The sequence below is a fragment of the Homalodisca vitripennis genome, unplaced genomic scaffold (assembly GCF_021130785.1).
Source record: "Homalodisca vitripennis isolate AUS2020 unplaced genomic scaffold, UT_GWSS_2.1 ScUCBcl_231;HRSCAF=1720, whole genome shotgun sequence".
NCBI classification, from domain to species: domain Eukaryota; kingdom Metazoa; phylum Arthropoda; class Insecta; order Hemiptera; family Cicadellidae; genus Homalodisca; species Homalodisca vitripennis.
The window spans coordinates 65,626-76,423 of record NW_025776358.1 but is presented as its reverse complement, the minus strand read 5'-3'; positions in this window follow the sequence as shown (position 1 = coordinate 76,423).

Below are 10,798 nucleotides of genomic sequence, written 5' to 3'. Positions count from 1 at the left end.
GCAAAGATGGCGCAGCATCCGATGAACGACATCACGAGGTTGAATTATGGTCACAAAAGGTCACGTAATGCCATATGTGGATGTAGAACATGGAAATATTGCTCCATGGAAAATATTGGAACAGTTGTTCCACTTTTGATGTTCTAGATCTTCGTTATTTCTCATTTCCACCCCGTCAAACCTTATATTGTTTTGTTCTGTGGGACGATTCCAATAAGTTAATAACGCGAAACTCGTATTTTGCCGCTCCGGCCGTTAATGTGACAATTACCAAAGTCCGTTTTGACTGCATTTAAAATGCAGCCAAAAACACAATCGGATTATGGTTATCGAATGATTTGAATCATCCAAAATCATGACCAATCCAAAAGACTTAAATCAAAATGTCGGAACAAATAACGTAATAGATATTTCAAAGAACAATATGATTTTGCTAGTTTTCAATCTTAGAAATCAATGTATAAATATTGATAGAATTTCAAATTATATTATAATATATAATTAGAACAAAACACAAAATTTACTTACTTAATGTATTTTCAAGGATAAAAGTGACTACTTGTGAAACAAAGAAGACACATACGTCCCTGCTCTTGCCACCATTATCCAATAACAAAACACATGATTTTAATTTTGATTTTATTTCCCTACACGATTTTACTTTGAACTAATTTTGAGTGATAATGTCGAACTGAATTAAGTTTTAGGCTTTTAAAATTGTATTATAGTGAAGCTATACTTTTATATGTAAAATAAATGTATTTTTTCAGATTACATAAAATAAGAAAACTTTATTTAAACAACGTTTGAGCAGTGTAGTACTTAAGATTACTTTAACCATTCTAAAATGGTATTTCTGTGGGTACTAATGCCGTCAAAAGTACATTTATTAATAAAAATGCAATTGTAAGATTTCAATTAAAATAGTACACGATTTTTCATTATATTCATAATACCAAATTAGTTATGTTCAAAACAAGTCTTCTCAAGATCATTTTTAGATATGTAGTGTTTGTTCTAACTTTTCTTGCAGCGAAACACTATTTGATTTCCACTTTTAATTCTAGTTTTCATCTCGTCAATAAAAAGCTGGACAGTTCAGTTTTAAAGGAGCAAGGTCATTATCTTGTAACCATTTAGAACATTACCAGTGTTTATAAAAACATTTTGAGCCAATATCTGCATATTCATAACCATTGTTATTGTTGTCACTAGCCTTCTCCTACATAAACAAAATAACAACAGCTGGTAATGACGTCACTAAATAAAGAAAGCTGGCAATGATTATTAAATTTATGAATATCTTTAGGTCTAAATGTCGTATTCAATTTTCAAAATTTATAATCAAAATCCGATTGTGTTGGTGGCCGCTTATTGTACGTAAGCCTTAAAAGGCTTCTCTTTAGGGGTACCGTGATTCCCCCCTCTTTAAAAGTTGTCTGATTTTGACCAGATAAACTTCTGGCCATAATCAGACTGTATGATATGCGGGTTGTCACTGTACACTATATGGGTCAGGATAAATGATAAGACGTTACATTTTAGAGTACCATTGCTCTAAGACCGCTTATAAAAGAACGGACGGGACACGGATGTTTACATGATGGTGTCTGGTGGTGGACTCCTCGCTAACTAGCTTGGACATTTGGTTGTAGGGTAGTGGCGTGATGTGACGTCACAGGAGAGCAGCCTATGAGCATTCCTTATTCGTATAGACTACATCGTATGATACATCGCCTAACGATACACACTGCCAACATAACTGGTGCAACATTAAATATTGCTATGGGTACATTACCAACTTAGTATTTATCACACTAAATACACTACACAGACAACTATTAAAACATGTTTTGATCTACATTCTATAAACCCATAAATTCAAATCTCCCCAATTTACTTTCGGGAGTCAAAAAACACCACCAAACAACATGACAAGGAATGTGGGGGTACAAGTACTTGTACTAGTCCCTCAAAGATGAAAATTTACAAATATATAAGTACCATAGAGTTCATTAAAAGTCTGCATTGACTACATCCAAAAGACACACCATTGAGGGGTACCATTCCCCTGTTTTATAAAAGTTGTCAGATTTTTTTCAAATTTTTATTATAAAACATGTTTCAATGCCTATTTTTGGGAAAACTATCAAAAAATGTATTTTAAACAAAATAAAGACTTACTTTGAAAGGGGCTTTGATTTAAAAAGCTCTGGGACAATACATAGCCAGAGATATGGGTGTAAATGAACTTGTACTAATACCATAAGATGCAAATGTACCAAAATGCAAAAACAGAAGAGAACATGAAAAATTTGTAGTGTGTATACCAAAAGACTCCCTCAATGTAGGTAAAAATTCTCTTTTTGACCAAAATTTTTAATGTGTTAAAATGTCTACTTTCAAGAAAATTCACCAAACGTTTTTCATTCTTCTAATTTAATTCAAGAATCAGAAAACCACACCACACTTATTTGACTTACTGCCAACCGCTACATGTATTCCACCAAGTAGGTATGCAGATGATGCTGAGCAATTCTCCTTTGGACTTTATTGCGCCACTTCGCACTACCCCACATTCTTTCAGATTTAAGATAAGAAGGAAGAGATTTGTAGAGTTTAATGCCTGTTTCAGCAAAACAATTTTAAGTGGTTTTAAGACTACATTGAAATATGTGGTACTTATGCACTATATGGATCCCACCTATTTTATTACAAATTGGGCACAGTTAGTAGGAAAAACACGTGTAGCATTAATATGAATATATTTACAACAATGAACAGAGAGAACAAATGGTTACTGTGTATTGGCGTCACCCCTGAAGGCCACGATGTCCACTAGCGATGTATCAAACCTATCGCCTCCGGTCTCCGCTACTGCCAACCGCCACATGTATTCCACCAAGTAGGTATCCAGATGATGCTGAGCAGTTCCCCTTTGGACTTTATTGCGCCACTTCGCACTACCCCACATTTTTTCTACACACTGTGTTGGCCTCAGTTTCGGGATCTACGAAGTTGTTGCTGTAGTTGACCGAAAAATGTTCAAATCCAGCACTTTCCAGTTCACCGGTTTTGTATCCTTTCCTGCAATCAGACATAATCGTACTACCTGGTTCTATATGCTCCAGCATAGCAGCTATAAGTGTGGCTGCACAACGGTTCGGTACTTTAACCAAAAATCTAGCACTAGTTTCACTGCAGAGTCCGCCAAACACCCATTGTTCAGGCAGAACACGACCAACATTGTTCTTACGTCTGGTATACAAGTTTTTGTCTATTTTAACTATTTTATTAGTACCACCAATTTTCCCAACATTCTTTTTTATAACAGATTCAACACATACCTCTCTCATGTAATTGTTGCAGTCCATTGTTGTTTGTACAGACATTCCCAACTGTCGGCCACACCACTTAACTGAGGAACTACTCACACCAACAATACATAAAACGCAATGTTGTTACAAAAGGTAACCTACTGTGTTCAAACCATGTACTGACACGAAACCCCACTTTCTTCTTTCACGGTCTGACATTGCGTTTCCAAAAAGGGTATTGTTCGCCGAAATACAACTTCATAGCATGTCCTCCTTTGCATAATTTTGTCACGGGCAGCAGACCTTGCGATTGGAAAAAAACCCACGGCTTCTTCTTCTGTAGATGGCAGCTCCCAAATCAGCATAGAGCCGGCAATGGAATTTACTGTATTGTCGTGCGGTATGTGCCAGCGGCTTGTCAGGCAGTGACAGGCGCGCTAAGCGCCAAACAGTGGCTCACGCGCCCACTCTGCATGTCCACTACCTAGTCTCCTGACCTAGGTTAGGGTAGGTTATGTTATGATAGTAATTTAACATAATATAACATAACATAAAATAACCTTACTCTACCCAATTTGTAAAATAATAGGTGGGGTCAGTATAGTGCATAAGTACCAAATACTAAATTCTAAGAGAATTTGAGTTTCTAGTCATATGGTTATGAACAGATCTATTTGGAGGTATGGAATCTCTTTTTTGTATACAATAGGCAATCTAAAATATACAGTGCAGGTACTGGAAAAATACCATACTTTTCAAATAAAGGTTTACAGTGAGTCCTTATGTTTACATTAGCTATATATAATCTTGATTGCACATTTTTGTAAAGTTAATAATTTTTTTTGTTACAATCATTGTCCCATACAATAATTCCATAAGATAAAAAACTATGAAGGTAGGCATAAGTAGGTAATGAGGATGTCTGTAGTTATATCTTAGTCTATTTAATATAAAAATACCCTTAGACAATGTGCCTATCCCATTTGATGTTACTTTAAAGAATTTAACATAGTCAACGTTCTGTTGGCTAGACGGTTTTATACAAAATTCCAGAGTCTGGGTTTTATCTTTATTAAGTGATAGTGAATTGGCAGCTGACCATAATGTCACTAATATTATAAAGAACATCATAAGCAAAAAAATATTATTACATTTAACTTGTACAGCCAGGTCATCTGCAAACATGAAAGAGCTCACATGGTTAGTAGCAATAGTACCAGGTAAATCATTTACATAAGTAATAAAAAATACTGGATCCAGGATTGAGTCCTGTGTGACACCAGTTCTTACATTTAAGTATTGTGAAAGTAGCCTTTATAATAAACTGCTTGTAGCCTTTCAGACAAGTAGGACCCTACAAACTTAACTGCCAAACTATCAAAACAATAAAATTTAAGTTTATATGGCAGTTAGTCATGTGAGATTGTATCAAATGCTTTTGACATGTCATAAAAGGCACCAATTACTTTATTCTTGTAATAAAGTATAAGACCATAAGTACAGCTCTTCAAATATTAAATGGCTAGACTAATACCTTTCTTATACCTAAAGTGAAACTGAGAATCAGTAAAAAGAAAAGTATTTTTTCAAAATATTCAATAATTTGATTGTTTAAAATAATCTCAAATACCTTAGATATTATCGGTATTATCGATATAGGTTGATAATTGCTGTAGTCAGACACAGAGCTCTTCTTGTAAATTGGTATGACCTTGACTAATTTCAAACATTGAGTGAAAACACCAATTTCAATACAACAGTTAAATAAATAGGCTAAAATCTCAGAGATATGAGGTGCAGCAATTTTTAGCAGACCAGAGTTCAGGCTATAAACATCCAGGCTCTTACTACAGTGCAAGGAATTGACAGCATTGTAAACTTGCTCAACGCTTACACATTTCAAAGAAAAATTGAGCGCTTGAGGTAAACTCTGTTTAACCTTATCTAAATAAAAAGACATATACTGATTTGAGTTCAGAACATTACCAATAATACTACTTACACTACCAGTGAAAAAATCATTAAATCCAGCAGAGGTAAGATTTCTTTTACTATTAATAAATTTAGGCTTATAATTTTTGCTTGAATTCTCCTTTAAAATAGACCACATTTCCTTGGGTTTGTACTTAGCATTAACAACTCGATTACAGCTATACAGTCTCTCCCTTAGATCTCCTGTACTTGCACCTTAAATAAAACAATCCTTACAACATGCTAGACCAGTGTATTTAAATTGTTCATACATAAACAAACACCGATCTTTCAGGTGTCTAAGATCAGCATTATACCAATTAGTTTTATGAGATGTACATTTACTAGATACAATTTTTACAGGAAACAAGTCAGCAATGTTTAAAAAGTAATTTAAAAACCAATCAAACTTCTCATCTACTGTCAGAAGGGTGTAGAGAAACAACCAACTGGTTTTACTTAACAACACTGTAAAATAACGTGAGCTCACGTAATCAATAGGTCTTATTATCCTAGTAGTACCTATATCAACACCGTCAGTAAATATTCACTGCAACTGGCAACCCATAATGATTGCAAAATGATCAGAAACAATTATAGGCTCAAGTTTAGACAAAAAAATCCTATCAGGATGTATGGTAGTGGCTATATTATCAAGGCAAAAACCTTGACCTAACCAGGCCTAGTTATTTCATTAATAGCTGTAAATAAATTAAACTTGTCAACAGTTTTAAAAATATAATATGCTTATTAATATGACTAGATAAAATGTTTACATTGAAATCTCCAAACAATACCAGAGATGAATTTGACTTATTCCTAGAATTACATACAGATAATAAATTGAATAGTCCTTCAATAAACATATTTAAATTGTTGTTCATGGGTACACGGTACACACATAGACAGGTAAGGTTCAACACTTGAATGTAAATGGCAGCTATTTCACAAGTACCTACAATTGAAAGTTCCACCAAGTCTGGTACCTCAACACCTACCCTTCCAGATTTGGTATAAATTGCTACAGAGAGAGACTCAGATACCACCTGACGCCTTAACTTTCTTTTTCTCTTTCTCTTATTGTTTGTTGTTAAATTGTTCTCTCTTTTGTTAGAGCGAGGTACGTATTCAGCACTGAATTTTTTTACCTGTTTTTATCAAGTTTATTAGAGAGAAGATATATTTGAAGCCATAAACAAGCACATACAATAATTCGGTTGTCTCCTACAAAAACTATTAATGTCATTTCAAATTGTTATAAGTATACAAAAGTAACATCGTAGTAATATAGAATCAACATAAGTGCTTATATGTAGATTAAAATACTTGAGATTTCAAGAAAAGACGTTTGACAATTATGTAAGCTACTAGTTTCCTGCATGAGGGAGTGTATGGCAGGGCTACTTGACAATTGTGTGGGCTACCAGTTTCCTGTATGAGGGAGTGTATGGCAGGGCTACTTAACAATTGTGTGGGCTACCAGTTTCCTGCATGAGGGAGTGTATGGCAGGGCCAATTGACAATTGTGTGGGCTACCAGTTTCCTGCATGAGGGAGTGTATGGCAGGGCTACTTGACAATTGTGTGGGCTACCAGTTTCCTGTATGAGGGAGTGTATGGCAGGGCTACTTAACAATTGTGTGGGCTACCAGTTTCCTGCATGAGGGAGTGTATGGCAGGGCTACTTGACAATTGTGTGGGCTACCAGTTTCCTGTATGAGGGAGTGTATGGCAGGGCTACTTAACAATTGTGTAGGCTACCAGTTTCCTGCATGAGGGAGTGTATGGCAGGGCCAATTGACAATTGTGTGGGCTACCAGTTTCCTGCATGAGGGAGTGTATGGCAGGGCCAATTGACAATTGTGTGGGCTACCAGTTTCCTGCATGAGGGAGTGTATGGCAGGGCTACTTGACAATTGTGTGGGCTACCAGTTTCCTGTATGAGGGAGTGTATGGCAGGGCTACTTAACAATTGTGTGGGCTACCAGTTTCCTGCATGAGGGAGTGTATGGCAGGGCTACTTGACAATTGTGTGGGCTACCAGTTTCCTGTATGAGGGAGTGTATGGCAGGGCTACTTAACAATTGTGTGGGCTACCAGTTTCCTGCATGAGGGAGTGTATGGCAGGGCCAATTGACAATTGTGTGGGCTACCAGTTTCCTGCATGAGGGAGTGTATGGCAGGGCCAATTTACAATTGTGTGGGCTACCAGTTCCTGTATGAGTGAGTGTATGGCATGGCTGATGGGTAACCTGCATCCCAAAAATTATTAGTATCACACCCAGGTAAAGGATGGTAGGATGCTAAATGATATTTTTAGGGGAAACTGTAAAAAACAGACAATATTTATGCTGCTGGACAATATGTTAAATCACACGATTTGTTTACTCTCTTACTGCATATTGAAATGTAGGAAAGTATGAATAAATGTTTATCTATTAGGAAAACATCAACATACGGTATCACAACATTGTATCATTGTTCTGTTGTATAACGTTCTTAAATATTTATATTCCCTTATCACATTTTATCATTGTGTTTACTTCTATCTGAAGTATTTGGTCCCTTGTGCTTTTAACAATGGACATCAATATTAAACCATTAATATCATTACAATATTTATAAACATATTATGTATTAACTTGTGTGTTTGTTACCTTCACAGTTTTCTTCCCAAAAACTGTTTGAACTGTATATCATAGGAAAAAAACTTAAAATAAAATATGTAAGATTTAATTCTAAATAATTTTGCTCCTTTAAATTTCTACTATCTCAATCAATAAATGAATTAAATGGAATAAATATAAACACTTACAGATTGTATAAACCAGATTTTATACTAAACAAGACCTTAAAGAAAAAGATGTCAACATTGTAATATAACTTAACTAGCAGTTACCCGTGGTTTTGCATGCAATTTTGTACGCTTTGCACCTGTATGAAATTTAGTCAAGCCATTGAAATTAACTCCGGTCTTAGTACTTTTTGTACCATGGTTGATTTTGCCTTTTCTCTCGATCAAGAAAATATATACATACACAGATCTGAGAAGCCTACTTCTATCAAAAGACAACTAAGATGGATTTTATAGTAGTTTTTAAATGTATAGTAAATGTTTGATAGTAACTTTTTTTTCAAAAAGGAGAAGCCGATCTCCTGACTTTATCTTTGACGTCTAATAGCCTACATAACATTTTCTAAAAATGTACAGTTAAAAGTATATTTTAACTAAAATTTTTTATTTTATTATCTGGACATTTTCTTGCTCTGTGCTCAAAAGCGAGTGGAGAAAAGGTTGAAATAAGAAGTGCTGTTTCTATCAAACTTACTCTTTTTTAATGCAGTAAATGTTTAAAAAATTGAAAATAGTGGTTGATTTAATTAAACATTTGGTTGTGCTGTCATAAAAGAATGTTTACAGAGAACAGTTGATTGGATTCAACAGGCTCTTTCAATTAATTTTCTCAACTTTAGAGACCAAGATATTTGTTTTGGGAAAGGTGGGATTTTTCACCACCTTAAAAGACCAGTGGGGCCAACCCAAAGGGATTTATTTAGCGATAGTTTATGTGTGAAAGCAAAACAAACAACAAAGTCACTTTCACAATTAAAATATAGGATTAGGATCATTACATTGTATATTTCAATAAAAAGGTAAATTGTTCTTTCATGTGCGCTGTGTATGATAAAATATAGATAAACCTTGTATTTTCAGAATCAGCTGTGTTGTTACCAAAAGGAGGAATTTTGGCAGATGAAATGGGTCTTGGAAAAACTGTGGAAGTCCTGGCCTGCATTCTTTCAAATCCTAGAATTGTGAGTTATAAATAGATTAACTCCTGTTGTAACCATGACATGAAACCATATTAGAAATATGACGCGAATAATGCACCTTTAATCACTCAACATTTTAAATAAATATTGTGTATAATGGGTAAACTTGATTAGACTTAAAGTTTGTTATTGACAATGGATAATAATCGATCGATAGGGTAATAGGATTTTTTGTTACAAAATGTATAACACTACATTTCGAGGATTAAAATCTACCCTCTTCCACAGTTGTAAAAAACCTTAAAACCTAAAAGTGCAGAAATGAATTAACACTAAAAAACCAATATTGCCTACGAGGGGTTACCCAAAAGTAACCGGAATTGTATTGCTGGCAGCCGGCAGCGTGTAGTACACATTTCTGCCGCTAGGCATGTGTCGCGCAACCCATTGCGAGCTCAGTGACCCCAGTTCCGTTGTCCTAGTGCATTCTGTTCGTTCGTAGTGACCGTTTTCGCTAACCCTGTTTTGTTCTTGTTTCGTTTTTTGTCATGGCAAGTTTAAGTGAACAACGTGCAGCTGTGAAATTTTGTTTTTTACTTGGTAAAAATGCTGCAGAAACTATTTTAATGTTGAATACAGCTTACAAAGATGATGCTATGGGGAAAACTCAGGTCTACGAGTGGTTCGCCCGATTTAAAAATGGCGACATGTCGATTGAAGACAAACCTCGTTCTGGACGTCCATCAACCTCTCGAATGGACGAAAATGTTGAGAAAATTCGTGAACTTGTGCTCACCGACCGTCGACAGACAATTGAACTATCAGAGAGTAGTGGGTTAACTTGGAGCTCGGTTTCAGCGAATTTTAACAGGAGATTTAGGACTGAAAAGGGTTGCTGCCAAATTTGTTCCTCGACTTCTGACCGACCATCAAAAGGCACATCGAGTTGAAACTTGCCGCCTTCTGAAAGAACATCTCGAAAATGATCCCGATTTTCTGGAAAAGGTAATTACTGGTGATGAGTCATGGTGCTATGGTTATGACCCAGAAACGAAGCAACAGTCAAGCCAATGGAAGTCGCCATCTTCACCTCGTCCAAAAAAATGTCGGCAAGTCAAATCAAACATCAAAACCATGTTGATTTGCTTTTTTGATGCTAAAGGCATTGTTCATTCTGAGTTTGTTCCTCCAGGTCAGACTGTCAACCAAACATTTTATTTGGAGATTTTAAGAAGATTGCGCAACAGTGTTCACCAGAAAAGACCCGATTTGTGGCAGACTGGAGACTGGTTCTTCCACACGACAACGCACCGGCACACACAACCATCTCAGTTAGGCAGTTTTTAGCCAAAAACGGCATGGTTCTGCTGCCCCAAGCACCTTACTCGCCTGACCTCGCTCCATGCGACTTTTTTTTTATTTCCACACATGAAAAGAGGCTTGAAAGGTCAACGATTTGACAGCGTTGAAGAGGTTAAGAAAGAAACGAAGCTCGAGCTTGCAGCCATTTCTAAAGATGACTACAACAAATGTTTTGATCAATGGAAATACCGTTGGGACAAATGTATTAGTTGTAATGGAGATTATTTCGAAGGAGATAAGGTCGTATTGTAAAAAATTTGATAATATATAATTTTTATAAAATAATTCCGGTTTTTTTTTGGGGTAACCCCTCGTATTTTGATTTAGACTGCAGGCTACAGATGAGAACAGATCTTATTAACACTTAACAATATT